Genomic DNA, 20,136 nt, shown 5'->3' with positions numbered 1-20,136 from the left:
GTTACTTTGTTATTTTCTTTCTTTATTACGCGGCATTTTGTTTTCGCTTTCGCGTTTGTTTGTAGCATCGGGACGATGCTTTTTAAGGGGAGGGTATTGACACGTATACATGTTTATCTTTCACCGATGGCCGCTTTCCACCGGCTAACAAATGTTAAACGTTATCGCTCGGCGCAGGACGCGCCTGTATCGGAAGTTTCTAGAACGTTATCGACGCTTCTTTCCGTTGCCTGTTTTCACCGACGCTTATGTTATCTGATTGTATGAGCGACGCGAATTGTCTAGAACTTTCTGGAAGACACGCGCGTACCAGGGATTATTCTGGAACCTTCGATGACTCAGGTATAAAAGCCGACGCGTTTTGCCGCTGATCAGATTTTCGACGATCGCCGACTGTGTTTTGAGTGTAGCTTGCTTTTGTGGGCACAGGTTCGCCCAATAAACAACCAGTTTCGCCGTACACAGTTTTGCGACTGTTTTATTTACCGTCACTACTACGTGACAATACTTTCGTTCCACACAAGCGCAAGGTACTAAACCAATCAAACCCCTGGATGACGAAGGAAATTGTACGCCTAGGACGTAAAGTAAAAAAGGCAAGAAAACAACAAAAAACTAGACCGTCAGTGTCTGGCCTAAACAAGATAACTGAGATGCGTATAAAGCTAAAAGACAGTTTGAAGAAAGCGAAAGAAAAATATCAAAGCGAAGATTTGAAGAATTTCCTTCTAACGTCACCACATAAGTTTTGGCCGTACCTTTCGCCCCAAAAAAAGTCCAGTGTCAAGCATAACGATGAACAACGAAGTAGTAAATGATAAGAGGGAAATAGCAGAAGCATTGAATGACTATTTCTGCTCAGTTTACACGTCTGATAATTACATTACCCCCGATTTTGCCACTTATGACGAAATCACAGCTGTCGAGGATGTTTCTATCTCCGGAGAAGGCGTACTGTCACTTCTTCTCAACTTAGATCCTAAGAAATCGCCAGGGATTGATGCTATACCGAACGCCTTCCTTATCAGGTATGCTGAGTGGTGTGCCAAGTATCTGTTGTTTGATTTTTAAAGCCTCACTTTCACGCGCTGAACTTCCAAACGATTGGAAGCATGCTAAGATCACACCAGTACCTAAAACCGATGATCACTCGCCTGTGTCCTCTTTCAGGCCTATTTCCCTGCTATGTTCTAGTGCGAAAATTCTTGAGCATATAATTTTTAAACATATTACCTTATTTGTTGAAAGGAATAACATAATTACCCCTCATCAACATGGTTTTCGGAAAGGATTCTCAACGGTAACCCAGCTCGTTGGGACAATCCATGACCTTGCGGCAGTGATTGATATGCATAGTCAGGTTGATATTATATTATTAGATTTTGAAAAAGCCTTCGATCGTGTGAGTCACCAGAAATTACTGCTCAAACTCAAACCAATTTTGAAAAAACGATTCTTTACTTGCGTGGATAGCAGCATATCTTTCCATGAGAAGTTAATGTGTAACAGTGGATGGTGTAAACTCAAACTCTGCGCGCGTGAAATCAGGTGTTCCACAGGGTTCTATTTTAGGGCCACTGTTTTTCCTGTTATTCATCAATGACATCGTTCAAAACGTATCTGTAAAAATAAAACTTTTTGCGGACGACTGCATACTATATCAAGAAATTCGCAGTCCGAGTGATCATGAATCTTTAAACACAGCATTAGCCACACTGAACACATGGTGTATAAATTGGCAAATGACAATTAATTACAAAACAAAACAGTCGCAATGAGAGTGACGCGAAAAAAACAACCGTTTTTGTTTACTTACCACATTGATGGTCATGCTCTATCGAAGGTCTCTGCAGATAAATACTTGGGAATAATACTCACATCTGACCTAAAATGGAATGACCATGTCGAGTACATCGAAAAAAGGGCCATGAAAAAGCTTGGTTATCTAAGGAGGAAGCTTGAAAATGCCACGCCGGACATAAAACTTCTAGCATACAAGACATTTATTAGACCATCGTTAGAATACGCAGCTGTAGTATGCGATCCCTTTACTGCGTTCAACATGAAAAAACTAGAAAGGGTTCAAAGAAAATCTATCCGATATGTATTTAATAGTTATACCTGGCAGACGTCACCCTCACTCCTCTTGCAAAGGGCGGAACTTGAACAACTACAAAGAAGAAGAAATATGGAAAGTTTGAAATTCTTTTATTTGGTTTTTCATGGAAAGATTGTACTTGACAAGATATTATATATAAAACCAGCATTTGAAAGTACAGTGCGCTTTTGTCACTCTAAGAAAGTCATAGATTTTATAAATCGCACTGATACGTTCAAAAATCATTTTTTCCAAGAACAACCCTTGAATTGAATTGTTTACCAGCTGATGTTGTAGGATGTAAAACCGTTGATTTATTTATAAATGCACTGAGGAGCCGATCCTGATTTTTGTTCCTGTAGTAAAATTGTATAATGATGCATTTCATTGTAGAAAATGCAAGGTTTTCCTCTGTGTGCCGTTACTTCTAAATTTTTTTTGCTATGTCTTTGTGATGTTTCATGTTGCAACTTTTTGTCATCAAACATTATGTATGCCCACTCCTGCTTAAGGCCTGGTACCCAGACTAGCGGTATGGAATAAATAAATAAATAAATAAAATACATCCTCCCCTATGCTGGGATCAGCAGAGAGTATCAAATCTATTTCCTTCCTTGTTTTTCCATTAGGGCTTTTCCAGGTCCACTTCCTGAAGAATGTATTCATTATTCGGAGCCTATTCCTTTCCGCTAATTCTACCGACATCTCTCCTCTAGTGTTCCTAGAATCGATGCCGTAGTTGCCAATTGCTTGTTTACCAGCCTGCTTTCCCCCCACTTTTGCATTCAACATCTTCATAAAGCTGTTCTATTTCTTCATCATCGTGACTGGAGGTTGGGGAGTAGGCTTGTACTAGCTTCATTCTATACCTCCTATTCAGCTTTATTACGACGACTGCTGCCCTCTCATTATAGCTGTAGAATTCGTCAAAGTTGCCCGCTATGTCCTTATGGACTAGAAATTCTACTCCGAGTTCTCTCTTATCTGGAAGACCTCTGTAGCAGAGGACGTGGCCGTTAGTCAGCACCGTATAAGCCTCACCAGTTCTTCTAACCTCACTAAGGCCAATAATGACCCAGGAAATACCTGATAATTCTGCAAATGGCCCTGCTAAGCTAGCCTGACTCGATAGGGTGCGCGTGTTGAACGTTGCGAGGTTAAGTTTCGAGTGGCGGCCTGTCTGAACCCAGTGCTTCTTGCAGCCTCTGCCGCGTCGCAGGTCTGACCACCGCCTTGGTCAGGTGCTCTGCAGTCGCTGGGGTCTGAGGGCCATGGGTAAATTGTAGGAGTCATTAGGAAGGTAGCGGCCGAATGCTGCACCAGGGAGGCCAATTCCTGTTCTGGTGAGGGAGTGACTTTGTTGAAGCTTAGTAGACCTTCCTAATTTGGTTGCGCCTGGACTAGTATAGCCCCACTAGCTCCCGGTGAGAGAGAGAGAAACAACTTTTATTCAAAACGGCAAGTGTAAGAGGAGTTTATCTCCCCTCCCTTAGATGGCGGCCAGGAGCCCTTGGCTCCTAGCACATCTTCGACTTCCCTGATGACTTTCAGTTGGTGCTCGCTGTCTGAGCTGAGCAGCGCGGTCTCCCACTGCTCCGCGTTCGTATGAGGTCCGCCCGCTGATTGCAGTCTTTGCATTTATCTGAGTAGAGCCCTGGATAACAATGATTAAAATCGATCGGGTTTGGGATATGTATATTCTCGGCGATATATACTTTTGGCGGTGTCAGGCGCCACTCCATGCCTCAAAATGTAGTGAACTGGAGGCGGATTCAAACTTACGACCTTCAAATTAGAAGCCGGGTGTTCTACCTCTGGTCCACGCCACCACCTCGACGCGGATGGATAAGGCGCTAAACACCGATAACGGCTTATAATAGCAGGAACTTCGTCAACGCACCTGCCGCCGCACCTTACAGTAGTTTGCTCACGTCATCCATTCACCTTGCGCCGCCATCCACAGCAGTTCGTGTCGCCACAGAGCTGTCGTTTATACTGGTAGGATCAAGTTTCATAACACTGATAATGAAACTAGGCTGCGTGGAGATTAGCATGTTGAATAATGCATACGCATACTTAGAAAAGTCCCAGAGGAGTTTCTGCGTCAATTTTTTTGCTTCGGAACGCTGATCTGTTGTCTGCTACGATGACCTTGACATTAGAGAAGATAACCCTTTCTAGTAAAGAGATTACGCAGTTCCCATCCTCCCTGCCAGCTTTAGCAGCCACGAATCACGCGCACTTGTCCCCTCCAACTAAGAATCTTGGGTCTTCTTCATGCCCTCACCCTTCTTCGTGAGTTCAGCAAAACGAAGATAAAATATTGCGAAAGGTGTACGCTTGCGATTTTTTAATATCCCACGAGCGTCGGCCGCACGGCGTGTCAGCGACCTTGTAGCTTCAAGGCGAGGCGGATCCAGAGACAGTGTGCGCGGGTGCGCTGTGGGATTTCCAGCAGAGTATCGAACCGAATTTTTACAGTGAACCTGTTAAGGGCTCACTGTTCGATGGTCGCGTCCGGATGTAGAAAAAAAACTCTCATTGGCCGTATGCTGTATGTTCGAGTGAAAGGCGCGCGAGGGCGAGGGACGCACGCTTTCACGGGGAGTGAACGCACGGCGAAGAGCCAACGCGACTTCACAGTGGAAGAGGAACGGTGGGTGAGATGGGCATCGAGGCACGCTAGACCACAGTGGTAGAATAGGAGAGGTGACCAAACGCCAATGCGCCGCGCCTGACGCGACGGCTCTCGAGTTGCCTCCGCTTTACTTAAGGTGGCAGCAGGGGTAGTCTGGGCTCATTTCTGCGCTCCGCCGTACTTGAAAGTACGTAGCCGGCTTACGTCGCGAGCTATCAAACTGTATGTTAAATGCGAAGCATTTCTTGCCAGCGGCTCTGTCCGTCCCTCCCGCGTGCCACACCCCCACAGCGCATTCGCGTCCCCTCCCCTCTCTCTCCTCTCCTACACTGCTCCCTTTCTCTCCCCTAGGAATCCTCTTCGAAGTAGTAGTAGTAAACGTTTATTCACAGAGAGAAAATAAATGCGGAGGAAAACGTACATCGACTGGAGTCTTCATTTCAAGACCCCAGTGGCCTTGGCTGCCGCTCTCACCTGGATTACCAGTCCGCGCTGGGTCGCTAGGTCGGGGCTGGACAGAGTGGCCTCCCACTGCTCCTCCGGTTGTTGTGTTTGTATGTCTGGCGGTTTGGGGCCTGTACACACCCACGTGACGTGGTAGGCGGTGGGTCGTTCGTTGCACCATGGGCATGCGTCTTTGTAGTGTTCTGAGATGATAATGCTGTATTTGTGTAAGTTTGGGAAGGTGTTGCTCTGGAACTGTCTCCGCGGGTACGGGGAGGGTTGTAGTGGGATCGAGGATTGTGGCCGCTCGGTTTGTGTGACCTCGAGCTAGCCTGTACGCGGCCTTGTTACCCTCCAGCCCCGAGTGCCCCGGAGCCCACGTGATCTGATGTTTGATCGATGAATTTGTAGCCAATGGATTAGTCGTGAATCTAGCTAATTTTTGAGGTATTCTGCCCGCAAGAAGGAGCTGACATGCCGCTTGGGAGTCGGTTATTACTTGAAGTTCTCGGTTGGTCGCGTCCCCGTACTGAACGGCCAGCACGATCGCCGCAACTTCCGCTTCTGTGACGGTGCAGTGCGGGATGGAGATGCTGGAGACTTCTTCGTAAGAAGAGTCCACCACCACGGCTGCTGCTGCGTTCGATGTATCCTTATATAGGGCGGCGTGCACGTACACCGTCCTCGGGCTCCGTCCCACCGTGCGTTTGAGGTAGTCCACTCGGGTGTTTCTTCTGCCTTCGCTGTGTGATTGAGACATGTTTTTTGGGACCGGGGCCACGTGTACTCTGGCCCGGTACGATGTCGGAATGTTTGTGGTCGACTGGATGGCATCAAGGTCCGCCGGGTAGCCGATGCGCTTGAGGATGTGTCGGCCTGTCGCTGTGGACAGGAGGCATTCTCTCTGGGACAGGAGGACCGCCTCCTGAATTTCCGCCAACGTGTTATGTAGTCCCAAAGCTTCCACGCTGACGTTGGATGTGTACGGTGGGAGACCGAGGGCGTTCTTGCAGGCTACGCCTATAATCGCATTGGCTTTGTTGAAGTCTGCTCGGAGCAGGGTGAGTTAAGAGAGCCCATAGGAAAGGCGGCTGATGACCAGTGCCTGACCAAACGGATCGTATCCTCCTGCCGCATGCTTTTTCTGTTTCTGGCCACCCGGCGGATCGTCTTAGAGATCTGCTGTGTTGTAGTCTTGAGCAGTTGGAGTGTGTGGTTGGCCTTTCCGTCGCTCTGCAGCCAGAGGCCCAGGATCAGGATGAGTGGTACTTACCTGATTGGGACCCCGTGTAGGAGAACGTTTAGGTTGCCTGGCGATTTGTAGTGGTGTCCCTGTATGCGGATCACTTCGGATTTGCCGGGGGAGCAGTCGAGTCCGCATCGAATGGCCTCTGTTTCGACGCAGATTGCTGCCGCTTGGAGTGTGTCTTGCTTCTCGGCTAGAGAGCCGGTGTTTGTCCAGATCGTAATGTCGTCCTCATACAGGGTGTATCCGATGTTCGTAACCTGCTGCAGAGCCCTTGCGACGCCGATCATGGCGACGTTGAATAGGAGCGGGGAGATGATCGATCCCTGTGGTGTGCCCTTGTTGGGCATGTCTTGAGGGTCCGATCTAGTGTCCCCCATTCCTATTGTTCCCGTTCGGTTGGACAGAAAAGTTTGGACATATTGGAAGGTGCGCTCCCCGCAGTTGAGATTGCTGAGCTCGGAGAGGATTGCCTGGTGAGACACGTTATCAAACGCGCTTTTGAGATCCAGCGCCATAATGAGGTGTTCGCCACCCCTCGGGATGTTAGAGAGTACCTCCTCCTTCAGGAGAAGGAAGGCGTCTTGTGTCGACAGGCCCAACCGGAAGCCAATCATGGATGGATGAAAAAGGTCGTTATCTTCTATGTTGTGTTGGAGTCGCGTCTGGACGACTCGCTCGTAGAGCTTGCCCAGGCACGATGTGAGAGATATAGGTCGTAGAGTTTCGACCTCTGGCTTCTTGTCCGGTTTCGGGATTACTATGAAATTCCCTCCGAGTGTTTCCACTCGGAGGGAATTTCATTCTTCTCCCAGAGCGAGTCATCCAGGTACTTGGTGAGGTCCCTGATCTGTGCCTTGCTCAGGTTGCGGATCATGGCGCTGTTAATTTTTCCGCTCCAGCCGTCGTATTTCGGGTGCACGATCGTACTGCGGCGTATACCTCGGCTTCGGAGATGGGAGCGTTGAGTGCCGGATTTTCCTCACCCTGATAGGTCGCAGAGCAGGGTGGCGCGGTGCCGGTGCCGATGTATTTGTCCCTTAGAGCCAGAAGTAGGGCTACGTTGTCTCCCGGAAAGAGGTGAGCAATACGCTTCAGGGTGCGTGTAGATTCAGATTTTGATTTAGAGGGGTCGCTAAGGTTCCGCAGGATTGCGCACGTACGGGAGGTTCCCAGCGTTCCCCGCAGTGACTCACAAAGCTGTTGCCAGTTTTGCTGTGCTAGGTTGGTGGCGTATGTCTGAGCGCCCTCTGTGAGCTGCGCTATCCGCAGGCGGAAGGGATCTGTTTAGCCATTGTCTTTTCCATCTTCCCACGAGCCGGCTGCGCTTCTGCCATAGCTTGAGTAGGTGGCGGACTACCTATGGGGCTTCCGGTGTGCGGTGTATTGTTTCTGTGGCTGTCTTGTATGCCTGTCTGATGTCTTCGCTCCAGACGTGTATCGACTGGATTGGACCTGACGGGACGGGTGTATTGCGGAATTTGGGCCAGTCGGTGATATCGGCGGCACCCAGATGTCTTATAATTTTGCTAGATGATATGGACGTGCTGAGTATACAGTGGTCGCTGCCCAGGGTTTCTCCTAGGTTCGTCCACGTGGCCTCGGCGACGTTCTTGATCAGGGTGAGGTCGGGGCAGGAGTCACGGGTGACACTGTTGCCTTCCCTGGTCGGATATAGAGGGTCGGTAAGGAGTTCCAGTCGTAGGGCTTCTATTGCTCGCGCGACTGTCACTCCTCTTGCTGAGTTTGACTGATACCACCAGTCCCGGTGAGGGGAATTGAAGTCCCCGACTACGATAAGCTGGTTTCCATGCGCCAGTCGACTGCAATAGTACTGAAAGTTGGGCGAGTTGGTATCTATTCATCTTGTAACTGCAGCGCGCACACTGTCACTTTCACTTTTTGTCCTCGTTTCTCGTGTGCGCGCTGCAGTTACAAGATGGCCAGTCGACTGGCTTCGGAAAGGAGGTTGGTGAAATGGGCCTTCGCCGGCCTTGGTGGCTTGTACGTGTTAACCACGAACGTGCTCTTTCGCCCCCGTTTGTTGGGCAGGATCTCTATGGTTTAGTGCTCAACCTCCGGTTCTGACAACGAGTGCTCGATAACAGTGATGTCTTTTGCGACTAGGATTGCTACCTTCGCCATGTGGGGTTGGTAGATCGTGTAGTAGCTGGCTAGCGTAGGGGTTCTGTCGGCTCCTATCTCTTGCAGGCAGATAATGTCAGGCTGCGTCGAATGGAAAACGATGATTTCTGTCGAATGGAAAACGGTGATTTCCGTCGAATGGAGAATGGTGATTTCCGAGGGTGGTGCAGAGGTATTGCTTCCGGAGAGTCTGTTTTCTTTTGAAACCTCTGCAGTTCCACTGCCATACTTGGATGTGTTCGGTAGTGTTTGGCTTATGGTTTGGGGCCATATTGGGGGACTAGGGGGGCTGGCGGGCTTGAATCTCTCCCGATGAAACTGGCACGGCTGCGATTGTGGTAGGGGCCTTGTTCGCATGACGAGGCGCGTTTTCGGCGTTGAGTCTGGAGCGCCTGTATTAAGTGGAGCGTTGGTTCTGTGTCGCAGTTACCTGCGCGAGATTGGCAGCTATGTTCTCGATTTTGGCTTGAAGCACGCTGAATAGTCGGGTGACATTTTCGGTGAGAGAGCTGATTACTGTCTTCTCCATCTCCTGTAGTGTTTGCTGTAGCGTTTGGTGTGTCACTACTTCATTAGGTTGCTGTGGGGGTGTGGCTGGTGGCGGCGCGGTGTTGTGTTTAATTACTTGTTCAAGTTTGGCCATAAGCGCTGTGAGCTTCGCGTCTTGTTCTGCTATCTTAGCATTTTGCGCATTTATAATAGCTTTTAATTTATGGATTTGGGGGTCTGTTTGAGGAGCAGGGGAGCCCTTGCCCTTGCCTTCCCAGCTCACCTGTTTCGTTGTGTCTTGGGCGGGTTGCTGCTGCATCTTCTTCCTCGGCATCGGTGTGGGCGGTGTCCGCATTTGTGGTGGTTGTGTCTGTTGCTGCCGGGCTCGGAGCGGCATCCGCGTGCCACACCCCCACAGCGCATGCGCGTCCCCTCCCCCTTTCCTCTCCTACGCTCCCCCTTTTTTCTCCTCTAGGAATCCTCTACACTGTAAAAAAAGTTCTTCAGTTTACGGCAAAAGTTGAAGGTAAAACGTTGCCGGACGCTTTTCCGTAAATGGTAAACGGAGTTTCCGTAACACGGACAGCCTGTAAAAAATTTTTCCGTCGAATGGAAAACGGAGAGTTCCGTCGAATGGAAAACGATGATTTCTGTCGAATGGAAAACGGTGATTTCCGTCGAATGGAGAATGGTGATTTCCGTAGTTGTGGTCACGGAATTGACTGTATTTTCCAAATACAAAACTGTGAGCTCCGTAGAACGGAAATTCTGTAAATTGAGCCCCGTACTTTCCTAATTAAAAACGGACAGACCGTGGTGAGGAAAGGTATGCGCATAAAACACAAAAAGAACAAAAAGGAAGACAGAAACACCTTTTTTTTTGTTCTTCTTGTGTCCATGTTTTCTATGCTTGCGTTCCTGTGCCATGAATCCATACGAGTTTGTTCAGCTTTATCTTGCTTCCTATCAACAGGTGCAAAATTTGCTTTGTAAATTATGATGCGGGTGTATATCTCCAGCAAATGAGACAATTGTTTGTTTCATTGAAATAAGCTATACCAAGTTGTACATTACAACACGGCTAACTCAGATCAGATATAGCTTCAAATGGGGCAGAAATCAATGCACATAAACGGACATGCACCACACTGAACATGCTGTGTGTGCACGTTTCCTCCTTGTGTAACTGTTTTCTACACCGCTTCATCTTCGTGTCAGTGTTGCCATGTTGCATTTGAGTTCTGTACATGACGTGTACAAAGCATACATACAAATTCGTGCCCAAAAAGCGACAAGCCACCTGAATCTGAACGAAACTGCGTGTTTATTGTGCTTTACTGAAAAAACTTGCAAGACACTAGAAATGGGCTGACTAGAAGAAGGATTGGTTGAGAATCGGAATGACTGGTTGCTTGCAGATGCCTCCTGCTTTGCCTGAAAAGGAAAAAAAACACCAATCAATTTAAGACTCTTTATTAGTAGTAAAATCTCGTTACAAGACACACTGTTACAAGAGACACTCGGTTATGAGAGACATTTGAAAATGGTTTGGTTGGTTTTCCTATGTTCGACATGTCAACAACATTGCATACAAGAGACAAGGTTACAAGAGACACTCGAGGACTAAGGGCAACTTTTTTTATGTCCCTAGAGCAAATTCTTCACTATTTATAAGAGACACAACTCAGACACGCTCACGTAACGCGGCTAACGTCGTACTAATCGGTATGCGCTGCAATTTTCACTCCCTTGGCTCGATTTTGTTCCGTTCCGCAGCCGGCTGTCATTCCTCGCATGGTTGAGACTACCAATTTCACTGAATTTTCTGCCATTATGCTTCTATAATCGTTGTCGCGCTCCCACACCGACTCTGTGACAGAGTACCATTGAGTTGGATTTCCGTCACAGCGTATGCGGTGATGGTCGCTTTGTATGCCGGTAGTCAAACTCCGGAGCCATTGCCATGTTTCCATGAGACAGCTGTGTTCGCATCAAAGATTTGTTTAAACACAATTTGGTGCTGATGTATAATAAAGTGGTCTAGTCTGACTCCTCAGTATTTTTAGAATTTTTGATTACAAGAGACCTTGGTTACAAGAGACAACATGTTTCCCGGGTCCCTTGGGTGTCTCTTGTAACATGGTTTACTGTACCACCATCACCCCGTTTTTATTCGGATACATTACCAATAAATGATTTCCATGTCACAAATGTAATTACCAGTGCTCTAAAAAAATGTCATACTCTGCCTTGTTGGTATATGTTCCTAGCCTTATAACATGAAAAACTTCAGATGAAATCTAGTTTCACTGCTTTAACAGAAAACCTTGTAGATTCCACTGTTTTCCCAAAACAATGAAGCACTCTTGAAACGAGCTCAAACCACTCATGTTATACAATTCCGATTTAAAACAACCAAGCCAGAGGTACTGTCCAGATGACAAGCTTATAAATTAGGAACAATATGAAGAAAGCATGCCTTGCACCACAACATGTGTCCCTTTCAGCCTCTTTCAGATTTTGTTTGTTTTCTCATGAAAGTATCAATGTGCAATATATTTTTTTGCTTCAGTAATGATAATTGAAAGTTATGGTCGTCAGTCCGTCAACATACTATCTCCATCACCTTAAAAAGTTATAATTATGTGCTGTGTTCACCCAAAAATTTGCCGTTTTGTCAGTCTGTGCTTTTCGAAGCAACCTGTGTTTGCGACGTAAAGGAACCTGCAACAAGTACACATGGACCCCGTATGTGGCAGCTACAGGCAAGTACCGTTTATTCTGTCGATTCCTTGACTTGCAACCCCACAACCAAACAATATAATGCAACATGTCATTCCAGACAGCATTACTTCTGTGACGTGCTTATAATTTGGTAATTTTTTTAAGAATCCGGCCTCTCCTAAAGAAATTTAAAAGTAAAGCTCAAACTAAAGCAATGCCCAAACATGAGTGCTCCTCGTGGATTTCGAGAGTCAACGAAGGCAGAGCTATTTGCCCCAAATGTCTGCGACTTCAATGGCAACAGGATGGCCAAATTCCGTGCTGCTAATAGATGCAGATAAAAACACACATATGTGCAACGTTGTGTTTTCAAAGGTTTACTTCTTCATATCGTAGCAGGGATACTCCGTGGTAATTAGCTGGAATTCATGCTATTTGCCTGCAGTCTGTGCTAAAATATTCTTAGAGCTATACCCACAACACTTTTTCTTTGGGATTAATCAAAATGCGGATTCGGCAAAATCCAGAAAAAATGCTTCCAATTGAACAGGTGCTTATATATTTTATTTTGCGAAACTAACGATGAGGGTAGCTATAGGGGCTTGTTTGTATGGCATCTTTTATTTTGTTGCAGCGCAAGGCTGAACAACAGGTACAACAGAAAGGCACATTTGACATGCACACAGTGTTAACTTCCAACAACAGATTTATTTCCCATTCTCGTCACTACATACACCCTCAAAACGTCATCGAACACGTGTAAAGGCTCGGTAAACATGAACTAAAGAAAAGCCGGAACCACACGCATGCAGTTTTTTTTAGCCAGACAGATTGACACATGTACATGTTTAACCTGAACAAAGGTAATCAAGCTATTTCGAGGATAATGAAATTGAAGGCTTACTGATGCATGCGTCACCAAATGTTGATATGTTTCTAGTGTCTATAGTTAAGCGCATTATCTTGCACCTGCTTCTATTCATGATAACTGCTTTTGTGAATCTAGGTTTGCACTTGCATCTTTGGCAATGAAGGGCAAGAAAACCGTCAGCAGCCAGGGTATTTAATTTGTTATTGTTTTCTCATAGCCTGTCATTTATACATCTACCAGTTTGGCCAATGTAGGACCCTTGTTATGATCGGCTTGGAACTGCACCTGTCAAATGTGGGAATCAAGCCCGAGCGCCTTTCCCGTGACGAGATAATCCTCTTTCATCCCCGAAAAAGCGTCTCACCTCTACGGAGCAGACGAAAATGGCGAGCTACCAAGAAGGAGGACCCGAGGGAGAGGAGGTCATCAACTTGACCGCCCGACAGAGGTCTGACACTTCCACAAGTTCCCCGAAGGAGTCATCGGCAGGTTATGATCTTCCTGGAATCTGTATCTCTCCAATGTGGGAAGCAAGCCCCAGCGCTTTTCCCGTGACGAGATAATCCCCTTCATCCCCGAGAAAGCTTCTCACCTCTACGGAGCAGACGAAAACGGCGAGCTACCAAGAAGGAGGACCCGAGGGAGAGGAGGTCGTCAACTTGACCACCGGAGAGAGGACTTCCCCGAAGGAAACAACGGCCACCACGAGGCGATTTAAGGCCGTCCTGGCCCCCGTGCTAATCAGAACCGCTCGAGACTCGGATAGAGTCAAAACCATGTACCAATGAAGTGAATACAATCTTTTCTATTTTTCATCATCACAATGCCCGCCTTCATCGTCGTCTCCTGATTCCTGCGGTGACGACCCACCTCACCCGGTCGAGATTATATCACCCTCCACACCCAAGAGGAATGCGGTATACAACACACGCGATATAATCAATGAATTTGCTTTTGTGTTCCTTCTCGCATGCAGTATCCGAAATTCTTTCTGGCCTTGACTTCCTACACAGGCTCATTAAATTATTAGGCGTCCAAAAACAACGTTGATGTCACTCCTTCCATCAATCTTTAATCTGTGGGAGAAACTATGTATGTAGCGGATGGCAGCAATCTTTATCTTTATGTCGGTACTTGTACCATATACCTGCTCAGAACCTTTTTGCTGTGGCTTTTTAAGCAGTCCTGCTGCGACTGACACGAGCACGTGGCTCGGGTAACCAAAGCCGCTTAAACGTGAGACTTTCCATTCGAAGCAATCGTGCATTAGGTGCAGGATAGCCATGTGACGGGAAGATTAGATTCCTTCACATTAATTTTGTGCTCACCGATAACAAAACCTGCTAGTGTTAAGAACCTAGGGCAAGTAAGCCACTTTTACCATTTCATTCCGCGCATACAAAACTTGTGAAGAGGGGAATCACGAAGGTGTGTTTCAGTGAAGCGCTGAAGAAGCCATGCCAGCACCTAATGCACAATAACTTCGGACGGCAAGTCTCACGTTTAAGCGGCGCTGGTTACCCGAGCCAAGTGAAAAAAGGTTCCGAGCAAGTGGACGGTACAAACACCAACATAAAGAAAAGAAAGGTTGCTGTCATCCCCTACATACATAGTTTCTCCCACAGAATAAAGATTGCAGGAAGGTGTGATATCAACATTGTTTTTGGCTCCTAATAAATTGGGGAGCCTGTGTAGGAAGACAAGACCAGAGAGAATTGCGGATACTGCATGCGAAAAGGAACATAAAAACACATTCATTGATTGCATCACGTGTGTTGTATACGACATTCCTTTGAGTGTGGACGGTCATACATTGGTCAAACTGGTAGATGTATAAATGACAGGCTACGAGAACACAATAACAAAGTAAATACCTGGCTGCTGATGGTTTTCTTGCCCTTCATTGCCAAAGATGCAAGTGCAAACCTAGATTTAAAAAATTGTTATGAGTAGAAGCAGGTGGAAGATGATGCGATCTTTGTTCACGTTAAACGTGTATATGTTTGTCAATCTGTGTGGCTAAAAAACTGCATGCGTGTGGTTCCCATTTTTTAGTTCATGTTTTCCGAGCTTTTACACGTGTTGTATGACGTTTTGAGGGTATATATAGTGATGAGAACTGGAAACGAATCTGTTGTTGAACGTTAACGCTGGCTGTGCGTCGAATTTGCCTTTTTGTTGTCCCTGTCGTTAAGCTTACGCTACAACAAAATAGAAGATACCATTGATTTCATTGTCATCAGGCTCGGGCACCAAATAAAATTTGTTCACCAAAATTAAGTGGTCACCAGGCATGTCTAGTTGAATTTATCTGAACATGCTCTACTGTCGGTGGTGAAGATGTTGCCAGTTTAAAGGGCTGCAAGAAGGCACTAGTTATGTTTTCTAGGGCAAGAAGGCAACAGAGTATGTTACCTAAGGCAAGTAGTCGCAGGAGTCCTGAATCAGTAGAAGAAAATTTAGAGAATAATAATTGGTCGTAACACTTATGTCATGCACTTCTGAGTCACGAAGCGCTTGTCTTTGTCTCCCTTTCTTGTGCCCGTGTATTTTTATTGCGCTAAGTTACTTGTTCATTTATGCACTGTGATGATGAACTTGCTTTGGAAAAGTTCAAATGTGTACCTGACGTTTGACTGACTTTTGCATGTAAGTAAAAATTATGAACTTGTCGCTGTGAACAGTCATCTCCATCTGCTGTACGAGATAGGATTGACAGTATTTGAAGGTTTGTGCAAAAAGGCAGGAGAGCAGCGCTTGCTGGATGGCTCATCATTTAATTTGCAGAAAAATGCAGCAGTGTGCAACAATTGTCTCAGTAATGACATTGAAAATGTTGTTAGTTATTCATTTGTAAACACTTGTTGTCGAACAGCCTGCTGACTAAAGGTCTGAACACATTATACACAATTATAGCAGGTACAACTACACGAAAGAAAACCTGTAATAGAACCTACCAAATACAGTATCAGTGTAGTGCCAGGTCAAATTGCTCCTCAATGCTTGTGTCCTTCCTGGGAGAAGGAAAGAAATGTTAAGCTTACACTGACAGCACCAAACCACAAAAACGTAACTGCCACAGACCATGAGGAGTTGTAACTAGATATAGTTAACCTGCTTAACCATCTCATAGACATTCAACGACAGAATGTACCTTCACGGAGCCTCTTATCTATGAAATTCATGCTGTAATACAAACATGCTAGCAGACAGAATCAAAATTGCATGCATGAAAATTCTCAGGAAAACTATATTTCCTAGCTACCATAGTCCACTCCTTGTGAAGTACAAGTGACGGTCTAAGCTACAATCAGAAGGTGGAAAACAGCCAAAGAGTGCGCCGACGCGGAAGGCAGAATACCCTCCTCCAAACATTGGGCATAGCGCCAGCACACATAACACTAACCAAAGAAAACCCTGCGGTCCAGAAATGGAAGATCACTGTCTAGTGGTAGTTTTTCCCCATACGTGAACTCATCTAGCACTGCAGAGAAGAGAGAAAGAAAATCACTCCACCCATTTAGTAGCTTTACTTCACCTAATATAGAGGAGAAAGTTGCCAGTGAAGCAGAATAACTTTACTACACTGGTGCCCACAATAGCTAGTGTTACCCGCCGGGGTGGCTCAGTCAGCTAAGGCGTTGCGCTGCTGAGCACGAGGTAGCGGGATCGAATCCCGGCCGCGGCGGCCGCATTTCGATGGAGGCGAAATGCAAAAACGGCCGTGTGCTTGCGTTGTAGCACACGTTAAAGAACCCCAGGGGGTCAAAATTAATCCGGAGCCCTCCACTACAGCGTTCCTCATAATCGCAACTGGTTTTGGCACGTAAAAACCCCAGAAAGAATTAGAACAATAGCTAGTGTTTTAGGATTACCTGAGAGTGTTTCTATCTGTGAGAAGTTGCCAAGCAAGGCTACTCAAGGAGTTCAGCCATTTTTTAATGTCTCCTCCACAGTGCCAGGTGTGCTCATAAAGTAAAACTGCTGGAAGGCAAGCTCCAATATCTGGCTTGAAGGTATTCTGTGGTGAGCATCGTGCTGGATCTATGCCCCACACTCAAAAGTGTCTTGGCCTTTCCTATTAGTGCACTTGAACACTGGAGCGTGTTGTTGCTACAGGAACACAAGGGAGCACTCTTATCACCACCACAAAGTGGAGGGGAGCTTCCAGACCCAAGTACGGTTGCTTTTAACAGTGTGTTTCCACTGCCTTTCGCCATGCGTTGCCAAGAAGCATTTAACGGAGCTGAACATAGGTGAAGTCTACAATCGGAGTACTTCAAGGAAGCCAAGGCCTACTACTGCTATACAATATGTACACAAAGGAAGCTTTCAATTCAAGCAAATTGCTGGGGAGAGTTGGAACTACCTTTTTATTTTCAGGGCCAAACAAACTGGGCAGGTACGAAAATGTCAACCGGACCAGGCCAAGACGTGAAGTTTGCATCAAGAAGTATGTGCTGGAGATTATAGGAAGTGCAGTTGGTGCTGTTTACAACTGCAGCAGCAATTATGTAGGGCAAACAGGACAATGACTCAAGGACTATCTTAGGAAACACGCACAGACCCTCGACACAAAATGGGGAAGCAACTTAGCGATTGATGCTGCTTTGTGCAGTTGTATATCAAGTTTTGAGCAATGAAGAATCCTCATGGCACATGTTCAAAACATACAAAACCCGCAGAATAGCCCCCACATATGCTAGTGTGTAATTAACTAATCTTCTAGACAACTTGAGGTATTCAGATGAACTACGAGAGCGTTCTGAACTGGGCTGGTTGGTGCATGTTTAGGAAGGAACTGAATGGTGCCATAGATAAGATAAAGAGAATATGGTGTTGTGCCCGTTGCCTTCACTTCGTTCTGGCAGTAGTGCTGTTCATTCCCTGCAAAATATTCATATATTTTGGTCACCTGACCACATGACACAGCTGCGTGCTCAGGCTATATTTTACCTTGTTATGATACCTTCCAATGTCACATGCAAATCCGTCGAGGCATCTTCACTTATTATAGTAAGCTGAACAGTGGCTTAACTGTGGCTACACTTAGTTACCATGGAGCCCATGCATGACAGTGTTAGAGGTCAGTATGCAGGTGTGTTTGCATAGTCATAGAGGTAAACTAGATAAAGGATTATCTCATTGGTCCATGTTTTATCTGTTGCCTCAAATACTGAATTCCGGTGCTATTAGTGTTTTTTGAACACCACTCATGTGCAACCTAGACAAGTATGAAACAATACCACTTTCAAGTCGACGTCCTCGTGCTGAACCAATTGGTTGCCCCAGGAAAAACAGAACACCATTTATCTTTTGGATGCATCTGCAACAATTATTATACTTGTAGGCATTGTCATTCCACCAACATGTCAATGTCCATTAGGACCGCATATGCATGACTGATATACGATAGAATGGCACAGCTTACCAGAAAAAATAGCACAATGCAAGACTGCTTTGCCACTGGTGTTGCAAACAGGCCCCCATGGATGAGAAACTGAATGCAAGGCGGCACGCAGACATCCTTCACTGATGCAACAGCTGCAAATGAAATACTGATATCAGTTACTTTCTGACCGGTCAGCCAAAGCAAAGCACAAACATTTTTATATACAGTTGCACTATTGCATATAAGCTCGTCACTGAGTTACTGTTATTGCTGTGAGATAGCTCACAGTATTTTATAAAGTGCTAATGGCGTCGTTTAATTTATTTGCAAGAAAACTTTATGAAGCACCTTCTATGCCAAAAATGAGCTGACAAAATATTTTGCCCTGCATAACTTACAACACATGCACACATTTTAGAATTATTGCAGTGATGCGTGTAAGCTGAAAATTAGTCTATGCTACTTGAGACAGTAAGCGTGAACGTTCACTCCCTTCAACATCAGTGTTGACATATATTTTGGTTTGTTTTTACACTTGTTAGGAATATATGACTTTGGAATGTCGATAATGCACGTTTGGGCACCGCTATTCTATGTCAAGGTTACGTTAAAAATTACTTTTCGCATGCATTTGTTTTACAATTACGGCCGCATATGGGCAGAACTTGAGCGGCAATCCTCCATCCCAGAATACTTGATATGCTGACGTACTGTGTCAGAACGTTAATCGTCAGCCTGTTAGCTGTAAAAAAACGAATACAGATTGCCAAGTAGAAAATAATACGTTTCTTTTGCAATGACCCTTAACGGGTATCACGCGGACAACTTTCAATTGCGATCGTGCACGATTGCTCGGGCTCTACTACAAACGAAAGGGCGCCGTGTGACACCTGTGTTACCTAACACTGCAGATGGCACAATGTTACGGCAGTAAGCACGCTCCACCAGTCATTTCATTGTAATCAAGGGGCATGCACATCGAATATGTTCTATGAGGTCTTCATACATGAGCAATCTTACAATCCCGGGTGTGAACACTGCGATTATGCACGCTCAGTCAAGGCACTGCGTCCGAAGCTTATAATAATGCCTAAAAATTTCACTGTGACGCAATGTGTCACCGAATATTGGTAACATAGCGTTGCACCGCGTCGAGAGAGATACTAACGGGTGCGACGCCTTCACTTAATTTTGGAACGCCGAGCACACAGCACAACACAGTACTAACTGGAATGCTAACGTCAGTAAACCAGCGGCCACATACAGACGACAAAGGAGCTGCTAGAGGCGTCAACGCCGTTAATATTTCCTACGCGTCTCAGTTGTAGTGAGCATGCATTCAACACAACAAATGCAACACCCCTATATCACAGACTCGCAATGTCGCTTTGTCAATCCTCATGACCAAGGAATCTCGTTAAAGAGCGCGCTCACACAACACAATTAAGCGCATCACCGGCCATCGCGGAGCATTTCGCACGCACGACGTGCACCAACAACGAAAAAAGGACACTTAAATCACTTACTTGTGTAACAATCCAGCGCCGATTCCTTCCTATTTAGAGTGGAATCACAAATGCGACAGGAACACCACCTCCACCATCCGCCATTACCGAGCGCTCGTATACGGTTGTTTATGCTGGAGAAATGTAACCCAGCGTGTAGGCGCGATGAAGGCGTGGTAAGCAGCGCCACTGCTCAAACCCTACCTGCTTTGTTTTGTGCGTTTATTATAATCGCACGCGAATAATGTTCAAACAGCGTTATCTATGGTGATATATGTAACTGGCAGTGAGAGTAGACAGTCTCTTTTCGTTATATTCTTTGCGTGTTCATTTTTCACTCGTAACATGTTCAGTTGCCCTCCACATGAAATTACGGACGGCTCTCCGTATTTCAAAAACGGAGCTCACGTCCGTCTTTTTTACGTAGAATCCCGCCGTTTTTCAAAAACGGAGCTCACGTCCGTCTTTCTTACGTAGAATACCGCCGTTTTTCATAAAACAGAATGGTCAACGTAAATTTTACGTAGGTTATTGCTGTAAAATTACGGAAATATTTTACCGTTTACGAAACAGCGCCCGCGTGC

General features: G+C 46.0%; 1 protein-coding gene and 1 long non-coding RNA gene across 2 annotated transcripts in view; one reads left to right on the top strand and one right to left on the bottom strand.

Annotated features, from left to right (window-relative positions):
• Positions 1–20,136, top strand: part of LOC119430985 (sodium- and chloride-dependent GABA transporter 1-like) — a 515,747-nt gene that overhangs the window by 223,837 nt on the left and 271,774 nt on the right. The window lies entirely within an intron of this gene.
• On the bottom strand, positions 10,379–18,199 carry LOC125940968 (uncharacterized). Its single transcript, XR_007464122.1, has 3 exons — positions 18,087–18,199; positions 15,613–15,669; positions 10,379–10,494 (listed from the first exon to the last, which is right to left on the bottom strand). It is a non-coding gene; the product is annotated as an uncharacterized LOC125940968 (long non-coding RNA).

Source organism: Dermacentor silvarum, chromosome 10 (genome assembly GCF_013339745.2).
Source record: "Dermacentor silvarum isolate Dsil-2018 chromosome 10, BIME_Dsil_1.4, whole genome shotgun sequence".
NCBI lineage: Eukaryota > Metazoa > Arthropoda > Arachnida > Ixodida > Ixodidae > Dermacentor > Dermacentor silvarum.
Note: the sequence above shows the minus strand (reverse complement) of the source record. Positions and strands in the feature narration are given on the sequence as shown.